Genomic DNA, 17,139 nt, shown 5'->3' on the forward strand with positions numbered 1-17,139 from the left:
CAACGATACTAGAAGCGATTCTGTGCTGGAAGCTTTGCGGAAGCCGTATTGAGAAGGGAATAGTAGTTTATTATCTTCGATATAGTCTGATATTTGGGTGTTCACTAATTTTTCCATGATCTTGGCTATGAATGGTAAGTTGGCGATCGGGCGGAAGTTGTTCGAGTCTGTAGGATCCAGGTTTGGCTTCTTTAGAAGTGGTTTGAGGGATGCCAGTTTGAGTACGTCAGGGTATATTCCTAGTAGAAAGGTTATCATTAATAAATTATTTGTGATGGCGTTGTTTGTTATTTTGGTCTTTTTTATTTGTATGAGGTTAGTGGATTGAGTCTTCTTAGTTTCGTTTGCTATGTGTCTATTTCTGTGTTTGTGTGAGTAGTAGTTTCCATATTTACCTATGTTTAGGCAGGTTTTGATAGATTGTATTCCTGGTACCAGTCTTTCGTTGTCCATGATCAGTGTTGTTCGTTCTGGATTTGTTGTTGGTGGATTGGCCACTGTTGGAAACAGGATGATGGGCTTGATGGACCCTTGATCTGACCCAGTATGGCATGTTCTTATGTACTCCAAACAGACACTTTCTTGGAAACTGGGATATTTTCCTGTGTAAAACTTTAGAAAAATTCCTTTCTTAGATGAATCCAGAACAAATGAGTTATGCACCTCTACCAGCAGATGGAGACAGAGCAAACTGACATCACAGTATATATACCCCTGCAATGACATCAGCCTGCCAGTATTCTCCGACTCCAGATGGTGGACGTGCATCTCCCTATTAGGGATTGTTTCATTTTGTAAAAGGAGAATTAAGGATATTACATTGCCTCACTCTCCTGCGGTGATACCAAAAGGTCCTTCCCCCATTTGAGAATTCCTAAGTTGATTTCTGTGGTTCCTCAGATGAGTGCCTTGGTCCGGTAGCTAGTTTTTCAGCTGGCGTGGATTTAGCTGCTTAAGCAAGTGAAAGGCAGCGAGTGCAGGAAGCCGAGCACAGTGGTGATGCATATGCCCTCTCTCCTCGCAATCTGAGACCGTCTCTGTACTCAGCCAGGTAAGGCTGAGCTCAGATAAGTTTAAAAAAAAATAAAATATATATATTTATAGAGACGTAAAAGGAGGCTTTTGAGGCGTAGGAATTCCTCCTTTTTCCCGGTCTCCATGCTTGGTGCGCCATTCCGACATTTGTGCTGCTCCATGGGAGGTTGAGGGACATGTGCAGCCTGGTGGGTTGCGCAACCTCTGTAGGCTAAGCCCTACTCTGAAGCTTTTTTGCTGCACATATGTGGTAGGCTGCAATGGGATTTTGTGCGCTTTTCCCAGGCTGTCCTCTACAGGATTGTTGGTTTGGTGTGTGTGTCCAGGTTGTGCGTCCAGTTTTTGGATGCTTAGCCTGGCCTTGTATTCTGTGCATCTGAGTTAAGCGGCTCCTTAACTGGCCACACATTTACCTGTGTGCCCAAGTTATATTGTGGGCTTAAATTATTTTTGTCGCTTAGTTTTGGGACATCTAAATTTTGGGCGCCTAGGTATTGGGACACCTAGGTGTGAGATGCCTAATTTTTGGACGCCTGGGTTGAACTCCTAGTATTTTTGGACATACAAAAAAAACCAGCTAGACACATGCCTCCTGCTTCCACTTAAGCGCACTGTCGGGCATAATGGCGCCTGTGCTTAAGAAACCTAAGCGCCTTTCTCTTTGTACTGCCTGACATATTTGGGCATCTCAGCCTGGAGTGCCCGCTAACTTGTGCCAGTGCCAGGTCTGGCATGTCTGTGTGTGCATACGTGCATTTGCATGGGGCAGCACGCATGGAGGGTGGGAGCAGTGGCAACAGAAGGAGGCACAGGGCCACCAGCAGAGCCATCCCGCTGGTGGTTGAAGAGGAGGAGAGGCTGCTGGCAAAGTTCAACCTGCCGACGGCTAAAGAGGCTGCCAGCTGTATGTCGCAGCAAAGTTCAACCCACCAGCAGGTTGAAGTACCGTGCCGCCGCAATGTTCCTTCCTGCTTCAGTTTTAACTCCCCCCCCCCCCCCCCCCCCCACCAGGGACCGATGAGAAGAGGAGCCCCCACGCCGTGGTGGAGCTCGGCCCACCTCGGCCCAAAGAGAAGAGGAGCCCCCGGGGCCGTGGTGGAGCTCGTCCCACCACAGCCCGAAGAGACTCTGTCTGAATTTGTGAGTTTTTGTATGTCTGTGTGTGAGCCTGTCTGTATCTGTGTAAAAGCTTGTGTGTGTGTGTGTGGCTGTTTGACAGCCTGTATGGATGTGTTTGGCTGCGTGAGAGCTTGTGTGCTCGTATGTGTGTCTGAGTGCCTATATGCATGTGTGTGGGCCTGAGAGAGCCTATATCATATCTCACAGGATTGCGCACACGCACATGTGTCTGAGGTAGAGAGGAAATGTGTGAGAGCATAGGGGTGTATATCAGACAAGGGATTGCGTGAGAGAATCAAATTGTTATTTTGTGTGTGTGTGTGAGAGAGAGAGAAGATAAAGTTTGTGCGGCCTTATCTCCCCAAATCCAGGAAAATCTCAGGGTGATTGGAAATCAAAAGATCCCAGGTATAGCGAGCAGGAGATTTTTTAATCCTTATTAGTTTTAATTATCGGATGTAATTTTATGTTTTTGCTGTTTGGAAATATTTTATTTTTTGGGGGGTCGAGATAGAACATTTTTTAATTATTGGATTTTTTAAAAATATTGTATTGGTGTTTGGGAAATTTTGGATATTCTATTCATTAACTGGTTTAAAATATTCTTTTTATGAATATGATTTTACTATTTTGTTTTATATTTCTCAATTTTATTATTTAATATTTTATGAAGAATGGCTATGTTTTTGTTTTCCATTGTTGCTCTGCATATAGAGGCTGGTTTGTTGTGGGTTCCAGTTCAGTTCCCAGCACATTTCTGTTTATAGTTTCTGGGCTTTTTATTCTGTATTTGGTCAGGGTCTGTCTGTATTCTGCATATGTGACCAAGATGAGCTATTTTGCTGGCAAGTAGTTTCTGTATAGGGATTATAGCACCCTGGCTTGTTCTTTTTTCCCAACAGGAGGTAGATTGGTGTTCTAGGGCCTGGTATAATATTTGTAGTGTTGCCTTTTCATAGATAAAGTTGCTACCGTTAGAGTGCTTGTAGTTATGATTGTTTTGGTATGGGAGGTTTACTTTATTGTAATGGTAATTATGTTTATTCATGGCTTTCTGAGGTGCCATTTTAAATTCCATAGGTGTTCCAAGTGTCTTTTTTGCTGAGTTTTCTGGTTGGCACCTCAGCAGTGCATGTAAATATAATATATATGTTGTAAGTGATATTTTGCCTCAGAAGACTTTACTTGTGAATGTTCTTTTTCATGAAAAATTTATTACACATGCATAATTAAATTTTATGTGGCTATAGAGTATGTGGGAGTGTGGTGGATGGTGTGTGTGCAAGGCTATAAGGTTTCCTCAGGGTATGTTTTACCCTTCCCTTGTACAAAATATTTAGACAATTGGTTTCTCGGTCAATCTTTCTATAGTTTTAATGCGCCACATACGTACAATTCAGTACTCAAATAATTTTGTAGGCCCAATACCAACCGAGTCTGTATATCAATCAGACCCAACATGGAAAGGTCACATTACTTTATTGTTATATCCTTGTATTATTTTTTTTAATTTTTTGATTTTTTTCACTAAATCAGTCTATATTGCCACGGGAAATTAAAGTATCTCAATTGAGAATTCTCTTATATCTTGATTTGTGCAAACATCAGCAACATTGCAAAACTTAGCTCATAATAAAGTCCCAGAGAAGTCACATGAAAATCATGAAATCAGACCGCCCACGGAAGATTTTTGCAAGACGCCTTTTCTGTTGCCAGTTTGGGAAGATTCGTGCACTTGAGTATTGCTCTTGAGGAAAAAGAGGATTGTCCCCTGAAACGCGAGGATTGGTCCGAAACGCGATCGCGTCGGGACTTTACTATGACTTCACGTAGAGTTAAGTATTACAATTTTGCTGATTTTCATGTGACTTCTCTGGGACTTTATTATGAGCTAAGTTTTGCAATGTTGCTGATGTGTGCACAAATCAAGATATAAGAGAATTCTCAATTGAGATACTTTAATTTCCCGTGGCAATATGGACTGATGTAATGAAAAAAATCAAAAAATTAAAAAAAATAATACAAGGATATAACAATAAAGTAATGTGACCTTTCCATGTTGGGTCTGATTGATATACAGACTCGGTTGGTATTGGGCCTACAAAATTATTTGAGTACTGAATTGTACGTATGTGGCGCATTAAAACTATAGAAATATTGACCAAGAAACCAATTGTCTAAATATTTTGTACTTGTACCTAAGGTTTCTGGAGTACAGGGTTGGGCCGATTTTGTTGTTACCCTTCCCTTGACCAGGGGTTCTGTGGAGGAGTGGATGGGTGTCAGTTTTTAAAAATACAGACTTCTGGAGGGAGCTGGACTTTATTTGACTGGCCTGGAACAGAGACTGAATGAATCCTGGAGGGGGAGGGATAGCACAATAGTTGTTCACACAGGGCAGCAACAAAGCCAGCACCGACCCTGGCCAGTGCTGTTTGAAGGCTCAGGAAGAATTGCCTCCTTCTGATTTCACTAAGCCTGGTTCTTCCAAGCTGGATATAGGCCTGGGTACAGACGACTCAGGTGGGGTGCCTGATTTTTTAATTCCCTTAACTGGTTCCTCATCAGGGGATGGTAGACTGTGTATACCTCTAGTACCTTCTGGATTGGATGCTTCTACATTTTTGTGGGTAGTTTTTCCAGGGTTGCAATCCTTTCTCCAAGCCCTCTCTTATACTCCCAGAGCAGTGTGATAGGTAGGAACCTTGCCGGGACCTACTGTTAAGCACCAGAGTACTGCTAGTACGGCAGCGGAATTTCTCGATGGAGGTCTGGATGGCACAGATGATGATGCCAATCCGGACTCCCTTGAGGATGGTGAAATTCCTCCGGGCTTAGAACTGTATAAAACTATGCTTCAGTTCTTTCATAAAGATAAGCTGCCAGCTCTGATTTCACAGACCTTGAAAATGCTCAGAGTTCCCATTTTGGGCAGATTGATCCAAAGGATCGAGCGCCACAGAGGGATGGTGCTCTTGGTTGCTCCGAATTGGCCCAGGAGGCCATGGTATGCTTATTTGCAGCAGTTCTTGGGGTATGCTCCCCTTCAACTTCTGGCTCACAGGAACCTGCTAAGTCAGGGTCCGGTTGTTCATGAAGATCCGACTCTGTTTTGTGTTATAGAATGGCTCTTGAGACGGCTCACATGCTGAAATGTGAATAATCAGTGGCAGTGATTTCCACTTTGCTTAGGCCTAGAAAGTTCTTCACTTCCTTGGCCTATGTTCGAGTTTGGCAGGTGTTTGAGGTCTGGTGAAAGGATTGAGGTTCTCTTCCTTATTCGGCCAAGATCCTGCTCATTTTGGAATTTTTGTAGGATGGCTTGAATAAAGGTTTGTCCCTTAATTCCTTAAAGGTACAAGTAGCTGCTCTCGCCTGGTTCCTTGTTGGCTCATCCTGATCTGGCCCGTTTACTGAAAGGAGTGAAACATCTTTGTCCTCCCTTGTGGTTTCCAGTACCCTTATGGAGTCTAAATTTGGTCTTGGATATCTTAACAGGTCCTACGTTTAGACCAATGCATAGCCTGTCCTTGCGGTTACTGACCTTGAAAACTGTATTTCTTCTGGCAATTTGTTCTGTGCAAAGAGTTTCCAAGCTGCAGGCCTTGTCTTGCTGGGAGCCTTTCCCCCGGGTGACTCCAGGGGCGATACAGTTGCATACTGTTCCTTCCTTTTTACCGAAGGTGATCACTGAATTTCACTTGAATCAGTCCATATCCCTGCTGTCTCTGGAGAGAGAGATATAGAGGAGTATTGTCCGTTGCAACCTTTGGATGTCAAGAGATATATCAACCGGTATCTGGAGGTTACTGAAACTTATGCAAAACAGATTGCCTGTTTATCTTTCACGGCGGTATTGAACAAGGAGAATTGGCCTCTCAGGCTACAGTAGCCTGCTGGATTAAGGAGGTAGTCACGGCAACAAGACATTGATGCTGGCAAGCTATTACCTAGTCAGGTTAGGGCTCATTTCACTAGGGCTCAGGCAGTGTCATTGGTGGAAGTTTTGGTGGCTGTCTTCCATTGACATTTGCCAAGCAGCGAGGTGGTCCTCCTTACGTGCTTTTTCCAGGTTTTATTGTCTGGATGTGCAGGCCTGGGAGGATGCAGCCTTTGCACGTGTGGGTTTGACTGGACCATAAGGCAGCCTCCTGCCATACTTGGGAGTAGCTTGGGTACATCCCACTTGTTCTGGATTCATCTGACTGGATGCTAAGAAATGAGAAACTACTACTTACCTGATAATTTCCTTTCCTTTAGGACAGTCAGCTGAATCTTGCTTCCCTCCCTTGGCTGCCAAATGTTTATGATCTGGTTCTCCTGTGTGACTACATATTACAGTGATTACTGGTAAGTGTTAGTCCAGTCACTAGACTAATGTTATTACATTCTTATCTGAGCTCGGTGTTTCCTGTTGGCTGATTATTGAAATGTTATATTTTTTTTAATCAAGTTTTTTGCTAGTCTGCCCACAGTTGCTTTTGAATAGAATTCTGGCAGGCTGATGTCACTGTAGGGGTATATATATATATATATATACTATGATGTCAGTTTGTTCCATCTCCATCTGCTGGTAAAGGTGCATAACCCACTTGTTCTGGATTCATCTGACTGCCCTAAAGAAAAGGAAATTATCAAGTAAGTAGTAATTTCTCAACACATGGCACCATATGTGGGAATAAGCAATGATTCCCACAGTCTGAGACAAACTAGTCTGATTCCAGCCATTCTTTTAACAGTTTTGTTTATTATAACTTCATACATGCCCATCATAACAGTGTATTCTTGTTAAGGATCGAACGGGACACTGTTTACCTGCAGCAATCCAACAGCACAGCAGTGACCGTCTGTAGCAGCTCCTTCGGAGAGGAGCGCGACAGGAGGTGTGTCCTATCATGGCTTATCCCCTCCGTCACTCTGGGCTTCCCTGCCAGAAGTTCCTGCTGTAGAGCGGGAACATTTAGGATTTAAACGCCATATCTGCAGTTCTTCTCTGCCTTGGCAACAGGCTGCTTTCACGTGCTAAATGGGATTTATTTTGAAAACAGGTGCCAGTGGCAGATTTATTTATTTATTTATTTAAATTCTTTTAATATACCGATGCTCAAGACCAGGTCTTATCGTACCGGTTTACAATAAACTAGGGGGGAACCAGTTAACAGAGAAAGCAAAAGTTACATTATAACAGGGAACGTGGAACTAGGCTGTTAGAGAAAAGATAGGTTAAACAAATTCTAACTGGAGAGAATGGCAAAAAGCAGGAGAGGGTGCTTACAGGATAAGAATTATGTACAAATTTACATAGTGTATATGAATTAAGCAAGTTATAAGATAGTGCAATTAGTCGAACAACAGTTCCTTTGAGTTGCGGAAATGGACGCATCCGTGGGGTATGAGACTCATCCGTGGGGTATGAGACATTACTCTCTGCATCAATGACAGGGGATGGCAGATGAGGCAGATGAGGCAGGAGTCCCGGTTCCAGACCACCTTTGGGTGATTGGGGTAAAACCACATGTGACTTGTTACAGAGATCCATAGCCTATTCCACATGGTCGGCATATGAAAAGATGCACAACTTCTTGACGAAGCGAGGATGAGCAGCAGGGCCTGTCCCTTTTGATCTAGTGATTCAATATATATATATGGTGAAAGAAAATGGGATGTCTAGAGGTTGCGTCACTAACCAGTTGGCAGGACTGGTTTTCTTTATGAAAGCCCATGGTTAGGGAGATTCAACTAGGAACTTCATGGTAAAGAAAATTCTGACCAGTTGGGCAAGGAAAGTGGGTATATGAGAGACCAAAGGCGTCCGATTACACGTAAGTTATTGGTGCAGTTATGATCTGTACTTCCAGCTATCTGTGACTCCAACTTTGAGGTTAATTTGTTTCATCTGTAATTTTCCCTCGCCTTTTTTGGGGCAATGGCAGGTGAGCAAATTGGTGACCTCATACAAAAAGGGCATGGGTCATAATGGTGTAACCCCAGCTCCGAGTGCGGCTTGCTACCCGATGAGGCCATAAAAATATATGTTGGTTTTGTGGGGACAGGAACCTTCCCAGGCTAGCTTAATCACTGGGATTAAGCTAGCCTGGGAAGCTAGCTTCTAGGGCCTGGCTTCTTAGTTGAATTGGGGGGGGGGGGGGGTGGAGAGACGACTCCCAGGGCCCCAAGCGCTAAGGGTGGTTACCTTGTCTCCTTTTATTATTTCCCCGGGGCAACCAGGGTAAGTCTGTCCCACAGTGTGCTGGGTTTGCCAAAGAAAGACAGGAGTCACTGTATTAGTATCCAAACAATTCTTTCTCGTAATTGGGGGAAAATTGATTCTGCTAAATTTTATGCTTTAGTGGATGAATGTGTGGAAGCTTGTTGGGGAGAGGATGATGTAGAAAACATTGAGATGTTATATCAGAATTGGTTTGATTTATTGCCACAGGCCATGGAAAAGGATGGCGTGGAAGTTAAAAAAAAAAAAAAAAAAAAAAAGGGGGGGGGGGAATTAAACGGTAGGCATGTTGGGTCTCCTTGATATTCTCTAGAATTTTCTGAATTTAAAAGAAATTGCTGTAGCTTACAGTGGAGGTGGTGAAGTAATTTTAGCTTAGAAGATGAAAAGATTTGGCAGAAAGCTAATTCTTTGTATTTTAGCAAAAAAAAAATGATATATGAACAAAATTACATCAGTGGCTTGTAATCCCAAAGTTTTTTTTATAGTATTGTGAAGTCTTTAGTCAGTTATCAAAAGAAAAAGATACATTGACTTTTTATGAGATTCCAGATTGTAATCTCTGCAAATGTTTTTAGGGGAAAAGTAGATCTTTTGATAGGTCATTTGAAAGAAGTTGATTTAAAGCTTGATGGTAGTGGGAACAAGATGGATTTTAGGGAGAAGATTGATGTTAAATTGAATAGCTTTGAGCCTCTTTCTCTTTTAAAGGTTAAACAATTGGTTTCTCAGATGAAGTCATCTAATTTCTGCTTCAGTGCCTGTCCATCTTGGTTGCTTAAAGGCTGCTCAGATAAAGTTTTGATCTTTTGGCAGAAATTGGTTAATAAATCATTATCTTTGTGCCTACCCATTGTAAAACTGCAGTAGTGTTTCCATTGTTGAATGATGATACGTTAGACCCTAGACTATGCAGTAGTTATAGACCGATTTCGAACCTTCCATTCATTGCTAAGGTATTACAAAAAGCTGTTAAAAAGCAAATTTCAGAATATTTGGAGTCAACTGATCTTCTGGACCCTGCACAGGCTGGTTTCAGATGAGGTTGCAGCTGGAAACTTTGTTACTTTCCTTAATGGATGATGCTTTGCCGCTGGTTGATAAAGCTGATGGTGCATTGTTAAGTCATGTTGGACCTTTCTTGCGCTTTTGCTTTGGTAAATCACCAACTTCTTGAGACGCTGTGAAGCTTTGGGTATCTATGGTTTGGTTTTGAAATGGCTACAGAATGTTTTATCTGGGAGAAAGCAGCTGGTACATTTTCAAGGTAACTACTCAGCTGCCATTGTTGTGGGTTGTGGAGTGCCACAGGGATTATCTGGCTCCCTGATTTTGTTCAATATTTTTTGAGCAAACTCGGTGATATTAATAGAGATTCAGATCCTAGTTCCTGTGGGACCAAATAGGGAGGATTGTTTTAGGAAGTTGGGAATTTGTTTGGAATTAGTGAAGAACTGGCGTACTGAAAGTAAGTTGGTAATCAGTGTTAAGAAGACAGAGATCCTGTTTTTAGAATACAACAAATTAGATTTCCCTTTGAAGTTGATGGGGAAGGAGATTTCTCCTAAGGAGGATGTTAGATCCCTTGGGGTACAACTGGATTCTACTTTGAGTATTGAAAAAGTCTCACTTTTGGTAAGAAATCGCTATTTGAGAATCAAATTGCTTAGACAAATTAGACCATTCCTGGATATTATGGTTTTGAGATCAGTGATTTTTGCTTTAGTGCTCTCTTTTATTGATTACTGTAATGCTCTATTTTTGGGATTGCCTACTAAAACTATTTCAATATTGCAGCTCATTCAGAATACAGCAGCTCGTATTGTGACAGGAAGCTCTAGAAGAACTCCTTCTGAGCCTTTATTATTGGATTTGCATTGGCTCCCAGTGAGTGCCAGATGCAAGTTTAAGAATTTGGCTCTGGCCTTTAAAATTCTAGAAGGAGTAGGTTCACAGCAATTGAAAAATCATCTCAGCTGGTATAAACCTAGCAGAAGTTGAGGTCCTTGAAAGGGCATTATTTGAGAGTTCAAGAGGTTAAAATGTTTCTACATTCTCGCCTGAAGGTAAAATCTTTTTCAGGAATTTGGAATAATTTGCCTCCCAGTTTGAAAGAAGAAGGTGATCTGTTAAAATTTAGGAAAGCTTTAAAAACTTGCTTGATGAAACAATTTGTCCAACAGGGCTGATAAAAGGAATTGTTTACCAGGGTTGGCTAAGCAGACTTGTTTTTTCTCTTTTTTTGGAAAATGTATTTTTAAATTGTTTGAATTTTTGTTGTAAATCACATAGAAAGATATAATCTGTTAGACGATAAATAAAAGCTTTTAAATAAATAAATACTGATGAAAACTGAAACTGGCACAATCTTAATTCGCAGCAGCACAATGCTTTCTCTTGTTACACTTTCCTCCTCAATCTGTGCAGGAAGGTCAGACCACCAGCCAGGGGGAATCCTACTATCTGGGGCTTGGAAAAATAGTGTCCCTAGGTGGGCAAGGTGTCCTTTTGATGGGCAGAAGCACTCCTTCCAACTGGCAAGGATATTTTGTTGCAGTTTCTACACAGAGAGCTAAGTTTCTCTCTCTCCCCAGAGTTTGGAAGCACGGTTGGGTGATTTCTTGAATAGTTGGCTTTGCCTTTACTCACTGTTTGTTGGATTAGTTTTATTTACTGTTGCAGTCCTTGTTCTTTTCTTTTGGGTTCCTGATGGAAGGGATCTCTTGAAGCCAGATTCTTAATGCTCCCAGTAGGAAGGAAGGACAGTCAGAACCTCTGACCTGGATCTTGAAATTAGATTTACCAAACTCAGGAAAACTCTGGATTATTTCCTGCAAGATGCCTGCCAAAAGAAAGAGGAAAGTGCGCGTATACCCCACCGACACAGCTCTCCCATCTGGATAGCACTTAATAACAGCGTACAAACCTGGAACGGCTTCAGAAGCTGGGGTCATTTCCCCACTGTGGTTCCTGGTGAGGGAGCGTCGGAACTACCAGGGGAGGTCACCCTAAGTCTCCCGGATCTTCATCCACCACTGGCCCCAATGAGTGAAGGTGCTCCTCTGTCACCCGCAGCACTGGGCGATGACGTCGCTGGAGAGTCCGCAAGAGGTGGGGGCTAGAGAGGAGGTTAACCGGTGCAGTCCTTCTCTCTCCCCCCCCCCCCCCCCAACTGCTGGAGGCTGTTGCTGCTGTTGCCGGGGATTTTACCTCAGCTTCGATGCTGATTGAGAGCCTTGGAGACTGTGGAGGGACTGAAGCTGCATCGAGGAGACTGGCAATGGAGATGGACACCCCTCTTGGAAGAGAGGGTGAGTTTTCCCAGATACCAACAAAACCAACGGTGGTAACGCTGGATGCGCTCTGGGACCTAGTGGCCGGGTTCGGTTGCTCTTTAAGAGATCAAGGGAAAAAGCTGGAAGATCTTAATACAAGAATAGACTCTTTTGAATCTAGAGTGCACTGTCAGATTTCTATCTTTAAAACTCAATTAGAGAGGGTTGAAACCTCTACTTCAAAGATTCAGGATTGTAATATTAGATGATGGACTTTAGCAATATTTCACGTAGATTAGAATATTTGGAGAATCATATAAGGCACTTAAATTTACGTTTCTTAAACTTTCCTAAAGTGTTGGGGGAAGAACCCTATTATACTTTAAAAAATTATTTCTAAGAGATACTTGTTTGAAGATGGAAAGATACCCTGTATAAGTAATGTTTTCTTTTTACCTGCTTCTAGTAAAGAGAGGTTCCCTCAAAACCATCCTGAGGCCCTAGAGAATCTGACCCAATTTCTGGAAAATTCCTCTGTAGAGGTATATGACCATGCTACCCTCCTAGTTACGTTTGTATCTGAGCAGGAACTTAGTGAAGTAATACGGAGATATTTTAAGAACATTTCTGCTCGTTTTTACACCCAGGAAGTCCAAATATATCCGGACTTTGCTCATGCAACTCAGGAGAGGAGACAGGATTTTCTTCTTTTAAAATCTCACATAATTTCTCTTGTTTTTTCTTTTTGTTTGATATCCATGCAAATGTGTTATTTGTTCACAGAATGAATCCTTTGTTTTCTTTTTACCTGAACAATTGAAATTGTTTATCAATTCTAGGAACATAACCACCTTGTCTCTAAATAATACCTAGGTCGAGAAGATCTTTAAATTGGTGAAGCAGTGACCACATTAAAAGCCTGTTTCTTGTATAAGATTACCTTTATCTCCCTGTATTCTGCCTCCCCTTTAGCTAATATTACTTTAATTGGAAAATGTGCATATATATAGTTTATTTTCCTTGGTAATATTTTTGTTTTTATATTTGATATGCCATTTTCATCTTTCTGGAAGTAAGTGTTTTCTTACTTGTATTAGTTGAAAATAATAAAAATAAAATTAAAAAAAAATAAAATAATATCACTACTGCTAGTTTTGTGGCAGCTCATGAAATTGTTAAACGTGGAAAGTAGTTCACAGATTAAAAACACATGGAATGTTTTCTTAAAATATCTAAGCACCTTTTTAGTGATTTTAAAATGAAATACTTCACAAAATAAAGAGTATGCCATTATCTGTGAAAACAGTAAAGCACCGATTTTTAAAGATGACTACAGACATAAGCAGCCAGCAGGGTAATGACAGTAATTAAGCACTTGTATTTTCCATTGCCTGTGATGAATCTTGCAGTGTGCATAACATTGCACAGGTTGCCATCCTTGGTAAATATTTTAACTGTCAGGGTCCTCAAAAAGAATTGATTTAACTATTGCCACTCAAAGGACAAACTCATAGGGAAGATATTGTGTCTGCTAACACCAAGTGTATACAATGAAAAAAACAATTGATATAAAAAATAATCTCTATTGCTACAAAAGTGATACTGAGCATTAGAGGAGCAATCACGGGTTTTTTTTCATTATTTTAAAATGGTTTGGCACATGATATAATTTCTGCCACAGCACAATAAGTCAGTAGCCAAGACTCTAGTCTCCTTAAGCATAATACGGTGAAATGACTTTCCAGGGGTGATGCGCTAAAGCGGTTTGCATTCATGCACGCGACCTAGCAATAACTATTGATAGTGACCTGAACATGAAAAAAAATATTAGTTTGAAAATTAGAGATGGATATAACAAACTTCATACATTAAGACCTTTAAAACTTCTCCTCGGTCATGAAAACTTTCATAAAGTACTCCAGACGCTAATATTTTCTAATTTAAGATTATTGTAATGCCCTTTTATTTGGCCTTCTAGCTCGTACAATAAGACCTTTGCAGCTTCTACTGAACTCTACACCTAGGGTTTTAACCGGGTGTAGAAAGTTTAATCACATTACACAATTTTAATTTCTTTGCATTGGTTGCCAGTAAAATATAGAATTGATTTTAAAGTTCTTTGTTTATTATACAGATTTATTTACATTGATAAAACAGAATGGCTCAATGTGGCCTTACATCTTTACACCCCACAGAAAAATTTAAAATAGGCAAATAAAGGCCTCCTGGTCATCCCCTCTAGACGAACTGCACATTTAAGTCAGATGAAGGAGAGAGCCATTTCAATAGCAGACCTAAAATGTGGAACTCTTTACATGTCATTTTAAGGCTGCAAACAGATTTTATGATTTTTGTAAAAAATCTAAAAATGTGGCTTTATAAAAAGCTTTTGAGGGATCAGAATAATCTGATATTATCGTGGCAAGGAAATTAAATAATTTTCTGAAGAATGAGGCACTTTATCTTTATTTTCTTTTTTTGTACATGTAATTTACAATTTATCTTCTATTATTATTCTATTAATCCCTGTAATATATTTGTCTTTAATAAGATATTTATTATAATTTTAATTTAATTTTATGATTTATTGCTCTTATTTTATTGTTTGTAAACCGCTGTGATTGAATATGGAATGATGGTATATAAAAGCATTAAATAAATAAATAAATCTTGAGGAAGCAAAGACTTTTCTACATGAGAAGGGCCTGGAATATACAAAGCTAATTTGTCCTTACTGGTTACCTAAATGTGCTAAATTAGAAATTACAGAGAAAGGAAAATACTGAAATTTTGCTTTTGTAAGAAATGCTTTCTTTTGAATGAAGGCTGTTTTTATTTGCAAGAGACATAGAAAAAGGCACAATTGTCCATTTTCCTCTCACTGAAGCAATACAAAGAAACAAATGCTGTTTCATTTCGAAATTGTATGTTTGTCAGACTATGGTCACATTTTCTATTGTATACAATCTGCCACAGACGTGATGAACATAAGAAATTGCCATGCTGGGTCAGACCAAGAATCCATGAAGCCCAGTATCCTGTTTCCACAGAGGCCAAACCAGGCTACAAGAACCTGGCAAGTACCCAAACACTAAGAAGATCGCATGCTACTGATGCCAGTAATAGCAGAGGCCATTCCCTAAGTCAACTTGATTAATAGCAGTTAATGGACTTCTCCAAGAACTTATCCAAACTTTTTAAAATCCAGCTACACTGACTGTACTAACCACATCCTCTGGCAACAAATTCCAGAGCTTAATTGTGCATTGAGTGGAAAAAAATTTTCTCCCATTAGTCTTAAATGTGCTACTTGCTAACTTCATGGAGTGCCCCCTATTCCTTTTATTATCTGAAAGTGTAAATAACCGAGTCACATCTACTCGTTCAAGACCTCTCATGATCTTAAAGACCTCTATCCTATTTCCCCTCAGCCATCTCTTCTCCAAGTTGAACAGCCCTAACCTCTTCAGCCTTTCCAGATAGAGGAGCTGTTCCATCCCCTTCATTTTGGTTGCCCTTCTCTGTACCTTCTCCTATTTTTGAACGTTTATTCCAAAGACTGCTGTATTTCATTTTACTGGAATCACGGTTTTCGTATGTGGAATTTAGACTTTTCGTTGAGCAATTATGTATTTCATATTCATGGGATTGTATTACCTGGTTACTGCAATTTCCCTGCCTTTTGGCTTTGGACCCTCCCCCGTTTTCCCTCCCTCCTTCCCTGATTGGTAGTAATCTCTCATGTCACTTATTTGGCACTTCCTCTTTTTTCGATTGGTTCTAATTACCCATTTATCCTATTTGGCACCCTTTTCAAACTATCTTGTTCTTGCAACTCCCTACTGTAATGACAGCAGTCTGTTTGTTGGTTAAACTTTCATCTATTCAGGTATGTGTCTGACCTTTTCCCGAGCGGTATGTTATAATTTATCTCCCTGCTGAATTTTTATTTTAGAATCATTTTTGTATTTTACTGTCAGTACCTATCCCTCCCGATGCAGCATTTATGCAAAACACGATCATGTCTAGGGACTTATTATGGCTGAAAAGAATGTTTGTTTATGAAAGAACTGCTTATTATGACTACTAAATAAAATATATACTTGATATATGCTCCATTTCCAGCTTGTGGTATTCACTTTCTTTTGAACTTTACTGCACCTCAGCCTACCAGTGATACTGACATGCCACTCCTTGCAGAAGCGGTACTCAAAATGCAATTTACTTTTGTTTAAGTCATTTCAAGAGTTCAGAAATGAAAACCCAACTTTGCAATTTCTGTTGAAAAACCTTAAAACTGACCCTTCTGTACTGAATTTTCAGCATTTCCTACAATTGATTGAGGCCAGTTTAAGTTCAGTTCATAGGTCAAAGAATTATGGAATTCTAAAATGAGAGATATTGTCAGTGAACTAGAGAATCGAGACAGAAATCTACTCTGGCACTACATTGCAAATGGACTTACATTGACAATGTTAAAAACACAACCAAATTGTATTTGACGTTTCGAATAGTCTCCCTGACAGCTACAGTCAACTGAAGAAATACACATTTAGAATTCTCTCAGGCTTTGGGTCAACATTTTTGTGAGCAAGTGTTTTATAACATGAATTTAATAAAATAAAAACAAACAAACTGAAGAGCTAGCTTAATGGTGTGAGATTTGAACCCTGACTGAAAGTGAAAATCATAGCGTATTCTCCAAACATTGAGCAGCTCTCTAAAGAAATCCAAAATAGAAATCATACTAAAAAAGTGACCTACCCCACCATCCTTGCTTTAAAGGGAGGGAGATTGTTGGTTTTTCTCTCTCTCTCTCTTTTTCTCAACCGCCACCCCCCCCCCCCCCCCCCCCCCATCCCCAGTAGTCACATTCTGTCTTTCAGTCTGTAAAGGACTGTATGTTAGACCTTCCTTAAAAGTCCAGGACCAGCCTGGTCCCCCTTAAGATTGCCACAAGGGAATTCTGGTTACAGGGTATTTCCCCTGAGAGAGGGAAAGGGCAGGCCCCAGAAGACAGCCAAAGATTTGCTGAAACTACATATCTTTAAACTGTTCCATTTCTGTTACCAGCACTGCTGAGGTAAGCAGACATTTGTTAATTTGCTTTAAAATAATAAAGCTCTATAGAAGAATAGCCGGAGTCCAGACTGCTCATGCTGTGTTTCATAGTCCCCAACTGAAAAAGAGAGAGAGAATGCTGGGGATGGGAATTGAAGAGAGTGAATAACTGCTGGGGGATTGGGGAATGGGTAGCTAGCGTCAATTTCCTTGAGTGTCTTAATACATGACAGGTTTGCAACTCTTAAAATATTGTGGACAAATAAAAAAAAAAACATGAAATAACTCCTCCGTTTGGAAAGGTTGCCTACCCCTGCTCAAACCAGTAGGGATAGTCTTTACATTAATGTGTAGTCATTAATTGAGGGACTTGTTCTTCTTGAAACAAAGTTGTCCTATTTGTTACTGGTACCATTCCCT

The 17,139-nt window shown here is 40.5% G+C and overlaps 1 protein-coding gene across 1 annotated transcript in view; it reads left to right on the top strand.

Annotated features, from left to right (window-relative positions):
* The window catches only part of BRD9 (bromodomain containing 9), a 328,799-nt gene that overhangs the window by 74,501 nt on the left and 237,159 nt on the right, over window positions 1-17,139 (top strand).

This window comes from Rhinatrema bivittatum, chromosome 2, assembly GCF_901001135.1.
Source record: "Rhinatrema bivittatum chromosome 2, aRhiBiv1.1, whole genome shotgun sequence".
NCBI classification, from domain to species: domain Eukaryota; kingdom Metazoa; phylum Chordata; class Amphibia; order Gymnophiona; family Rhinatrematidae; genus Rhinatrema; species Rhinatrema bivittatum.